The sequence below is a fragment of the Cyanistes caeruleus genome, unplaced genomic scaffold, assembly GCF_971803275.1.
Source record: "Cyanistes caeruleus unplaced genomic scaffold, bCyaCae1.hap1.1 HAP1_SCAFFOLD_81, whole genome shotgun sequence".
Classification (NCBI taxonomy): Eukaryota; Metazoa; Chordata; class Aves; order Passeriformes; family Paridae; genus Cyanistes; species Cyanistes caeruleus.
In genome coordinates, this window is record NW_028255891.1 from 1,674,483 (window position 1) to 1,680,004 (window position 5,522).

Here is a 5,522-nt window from a genome sequence, read left to right on the forward strand (position 1 = left end):
TTTTTTTCTGGAATTTTGTGGGACTTTTCAAGAATTTTGTGGGAATTTTTTTTAAATTTTGTGGAAATTTATGGAGATTTTTGTCAGATGTTTCTGGAATTTTGTGAGATATTGAGGAGATTTAGGGAATTTTGTGGGATTTTTCTTGAATTTTGTGGGCATTTGTGGAGATTTTGTGGGATGTTGTTGGAGTTTGGTAGGGTTTTGAGAAGATTTTCTTGGAATTTTGTGGGATTTTTCTGGAATATTGTGGGATTTTTGTGGGATTTTGAGGGGCTTTCAAGAATTTTGTGCAAGTTTTCTTGAATTTTGTGGAAATTTGTGCAGATTTTGTGAGATGGTTCTGAATTTTTGTGGGATATTGAGGAAAGTCAGTGATTTTTGTGGGATTTTTCTTAAATTTTGTGGACATTCGTGGGGATTTTGTGGGATGTTGCAGGAATTTGGTAGGGTTTTGAGAAGATGGAGGGAATTGTGTGGGGCTTTTCCAGAATTTCTTGGAATTTGGAGGAGACTTGAAGAATTTTGCGGTATTTTTCCTAGATTGTGTGTAAATTGGTGGAGACTTTGTGAGATGTTTTTGGAATTTGGTTGTGTTTTGAGAAGATTCAGGGAATTTTGTGGGATTTTTCTGGAATTTTGTGGAATTTTTCTAGAATTTTTTGTGATATTGAAGAGATTTTGTGGGATGTTTGTGGGATTTGGAGGAGACGAAGAATTTTGAGCTAATTTTCTTTGATTTTGTGGAAATTTGTGGAGATTTTGTGAGATGGTTCTGGATTTTTGCGGGATATCGAGGAAATCTAGTGATTTTTGTGGGAGTTTTCTTGAATTTTGTGGACATTCGTGGAGATTTTGTGGGATGTTGCTGGAGTTGGGTCAGGTTTTGAGAAGATTTAAAGAATTTAGTGGCAATTCCTGGAATTTTGAGGATTTTTCTTGAATTTTGTGGGATTTGGAGGAGACTTGATGAATTTTGAGGGTATTTTCTTGAATTTTGTGAAATGTATGTGGAATTTTGTAATGCTTTGAGAAGATTTAGGGAATTTTGTCTCATTTTCCGGCAATTTTGTGGGGCTTTTCCAGAATTTTTTGTGATATTGAGGAGATTTTGTGGGATGTTGCTGGAATTTTGTGGGATTTTTGTGGGATTTGAAGGAGACTTGAAGAATTTTGCGGGATTTTACCTAGATTTTGTGGAAATTGGTGGAGATTTTGTGAGATGTTGCAGGAATTTGGTTGGGTTTTGAGAAAATTTAGGGAATTTTGTGGCATTTTTCTGGAATTTTGTGGAGTTTCTCTAGAATTTTGGGGGATATTGAGCAGATTTTGTGGGATTTTGTGGGATGTTTGTAGAACTTTGAGGAGACTTGAAGAATTTTGTGGGATTTTTCCTGAATTTTGTTGATATTCGTGGAGATTTTGTGGGGTGTGGCTGGAATTTGGTAGGGTTTTCAGAAGATTGAAGGAATTTGGTAACGATTTCCTGGGATTTTGAGGTTTTCTCTTGAATTTCTTGGAATTTGGAGGAGACTTGAAGAATTTTGACGGAATTTTCTAAGATTTTGTGGAAATTTGTTGAGATTTTGTGAGATGGTTCTGGATTTTTGTGGGATTTTGAGGAAATTTAGTGAATTTTTGTGGGAATTTTCTTGAATTTTGTGGAGATTTAGTGGGATGTTGCTGGAATTTGGTAGGGTTTTGAGAAGATTGAGGGAATTGTGTGGGGCTTTTCCAGAATTTTGTGAGATTTGGAGGAGACTTGAAGAATTTTGCGGGATTTTTCCTGAATTTTGTGGAAATTGGTGGAGATTTTGTGAGATGTTTCTGGAATTTGGTTGTGTTTTGAGAAGATTTAGGGAATTTTGTGGGATTTTTCTGGAATTTTGAGGATTTCTCTTGAATTTGGTGGGATTTGGAGGAGACTTGAAGAATTTTGAGGGAATTTTCTAAGATTTTGTGGAATTTTGTGGAGATTTTGTGAGGTGTCTCTGTAATTTTGTAATGCTTTGAGAAGATTTAGGGAATTTTGTGGCATTTTTCTGGAATTTTGAAGGGCTTTCAAGGATTTTGTGGGATTTTTCTTGAATTTTGGGGACATTCGTGGAGATTTTGTGGGACGTTGCGGGAATTTGGTAGGGTTTTGAGAAGATTTAGTCAATTGTGTGGGGCTTTTCCAGAATTATGTGGGATTTTGTGCAGACTTGAAGAATTCTGAGGGAATTTTCCTAGATAATGTGGAAATTTGCGGGGATTTTGTGAGATGTTGCAGGAATGTAGTTGGGTTTTGAGAAGATTGAAGGAATTTGGTAACATTTTCCTGGGATTTTGAGTATTTCTCTTGAATTTTTTGGAATTTGGAGGAGACTTGAAGAATTCTGAGGGATTTTTCTTGAATTTTGTGGAATTTTGTGGAGATTTTGTGAGACGTCTGTGGAATTTTGTAATGCATTGAGAAGATTAGGGGAATTTTGTGGGATTTTTCTGGAATTTTGTGGAATTTCCCTAGAATTTTGTAGGATATTGCGGAGATTTTGTGAGACGTTTGTGGCATTGTGAGGGGCTTTCAAGAATTTTGTGGGAGTTTTCTTGAATTTTGTGGAAATTTGTTGAGATTTTGTGGGATGTTGCGGGAATTTGGTAGGGTTTTGAGAAGATTTAGGGAATTGTGTGGGGTTTTTCCAGATTTTTTTGAGATTTGGAGGAGACTTGAAGATTTTTGCCAGATTTTTCCAAGATTTTATGGAAATTGGTGGAGAGTTTTTGAGATGTTGCAGGAATGTAGTTGGGTTTTGAGAAGATTGAAGGAATTTTTTAAGATTTTCCTGGGATTTTGAGGATTTCTCTTGAATTTCTTGGAATTTGGAGGAGACTTGAAGAATTTTGAGGGATTTTTCTTGAATTTTGTGGAAATTTGTGGAGATTTTGTGAGATAGTTCTGGATTTTTGTGGGATATTGAGGAAATCTAGTGATTTTTGTGGGATTTTTCTTGAATTTTGGGGACATTCGTGGAGATTTTGTGGGATGTTGCAGGAATTTGTCCGGGTTTTGAGAAGATTGAGGGAATTGTGTGGGGCTTTTCCAGAATTTTGTGGGATTTGGAGGAGACTTGAAGAATTTTGAGGGATTTTTCCTAGATAATGTTGAATTTTGTGGGGATTTTGTGAGATGTCTGTCGAATTTTCTAATGTTTTGAGAAGATTTAGAGAATTTTGTGGGATTTTGTGGAAATTTGTAGAATTCCCCTAGAATTTTGTGGGATATTGAGTAGATTTTATGGGATTTTGTGGGCTGTTTGTGGCATATTTGATCGATTTTGAGGAGACTTGAAGAATTTTGAGGGGATTTTCTTAGATAATATGGAATTTTGTGGGGATTTTGTGAGATGTCTCTGGAATTTTCTAATGTTTTGAGAAGATTTGTGGAATTTTGTGGGATTTTTTTCTGGAATTTTGAGGGGCTTTCAAGAATTTTGTGGGAGTTTTCTTGAATTTTGTGGAAATTGGTGGAGATTTTGTGAGATGGTTCTGGATTTTTGTGGGATATTGAGGAAATCTAGTGATTTTTTTGGGATTTTTTTGAATTTTTGGACATTCGTGAAGATTTTGTGGGATGTTGCAGGAATTTGGTAGGGTTTTGAGAAGATTTAGGGAATTGTGTGGGGTTTTTCCAGATTTTTTTGAGATTTGGAGGAGACTTGAAGATTTTTGCCAGATTTTTCCTAGATTTTGTGGAAATTGGTGGAGAGTTTTTGAGATATTGCAGGAATGTTAGTTGGGTTTTGAGAAGATTGAAGGAATTTGGTAACATTTTGCTGGGATTTTGAGGATTTCTCTTGAATTTCTTGGAATTTGGAGGAGACTTGAAGAATTTTGAGGGATTTTACTTGAATTTTGTGGACATTTGTGTAGATTTTGTGAGACGTCTGTGGAATTTTGTAATGCTTTGAGAAGATTTGGGGAATTTTGTGGGATTTTATTCTGGAATTTTGAGGGGCTTTCAAGAATTTTGTGGGAGTTTTCTTGAATTTTGTGGAAATTTGTGGAAATTTTGTGGGATGTTGCTGGAAGTGGTTAGGGTTTTGAGAAGATTGAGGGAATTGTGTGGGGCTTTTCCAGAATTTTGTGGGATGTTGCAGGAGAATTGAAGAATTTTGAGGGAATTTTCTTAGATTTTGTGGAATTTTGTGGGGATTTTGTGAGATGTTGCAGGAATTTTCTAATATTTTGAGAAGATTTAGGGAATTTTGTGGGATTTTTCTGGAATTTTGTGGAATTTCCCTAATATTTTGTGGGATATTGAGTAGATTTTGTGGGATTTTGTGGGATGTTTGTGGCGTATTTGTGGGATTTTGAGGGGACTTGAAGAATTCTGAGGGATTTTTCTTGAATTTTGGGGACATTCGTGGAGATTTTGTGGGATGTTGCAGGAATTTGGTCGGGTTTTGAGAAGATTGAGGGAATTGTGTGAGCTTTTCCAGAATTTTGTGGGATTTGGAGGAGACTAGAAGAATTTTGAGGATATTTTCTTAGATTTTGTGGAATTTTGTGGGGATTTTGTGAGATGTCTGTGGAATTTTGTAATGTTTTGAGAAGATGGTGGGAATTTTGTGGGATTTTTCTGGAATTTTGATGGGCTTTCAAGAATTTTGCGGGAGTTTTCTTGAATTTTGTGGAAATTGGTGGAGATTTTGTGAGATGGTTCTGGATTTTTGTGGGATATTGAGGAAATCTAGTTATTTTTGTGGGATTTTTCTTGAATTTTGGGGACATTTGTGGAGATTTTGTGGGATGTTGCTGGAATTTGGTAGGGTTTTGAGAAGATTTAGGGAATTGTGTGGGGCATTTCCAGAATTATTTGGGATTTTGAGTAGACTTGAAGAATTCTCAGGGAATTTTCCTAGGTAATGTGGAAATTTGCAGTGATTTTGTGAGATGTTGCAGCAATGTAGTTGGGTTTTGAGAAGACTGAAAGAATTTGGTAACATTTTCCTGGGATTTTGATAATTTCTCTTGTATTTGTGTGATTTCGAGGAGAGTTGAAGAATTTTGAGGGAATTTTCTTAGATAATGTTGACTTTTGTGGGGATTTTGTGAGATGTATGTGGAATTTTTTTAATGTTTTGAGAAGATTTAGAGAATTTTGTGGGATTTTTGTGGAAATTAGTGGAATTTCCCTAGTATTTTGTGGGATTTGAGGAGATTTTGTGGGATTTTGTGGGCTGTTTGTGGCATATTTGTGGGATTTTGAGGAGAGTTGAAGAATTCTGAGGGATTTTTCTTGAATTTTGAGACATTTGTGGAGATTTTGTGGGATGTTGCTGGAATTTGGTAGAAATTTGAGAAGATTGAGGGAATTGTGTGGGGCTTTTCCAGAATTTTGTGGGATTTGGACGAGACTTGAAGAATTTTGAGGGGATTTTCTTAGATAATGTGGAATTTTGTGGGGATTTTGTGAGATGTCTCTGGAATTTTCTAATGTTTTGAGAAGATTTGGGGAGTTTTGTGGGATTTTTTTCTGG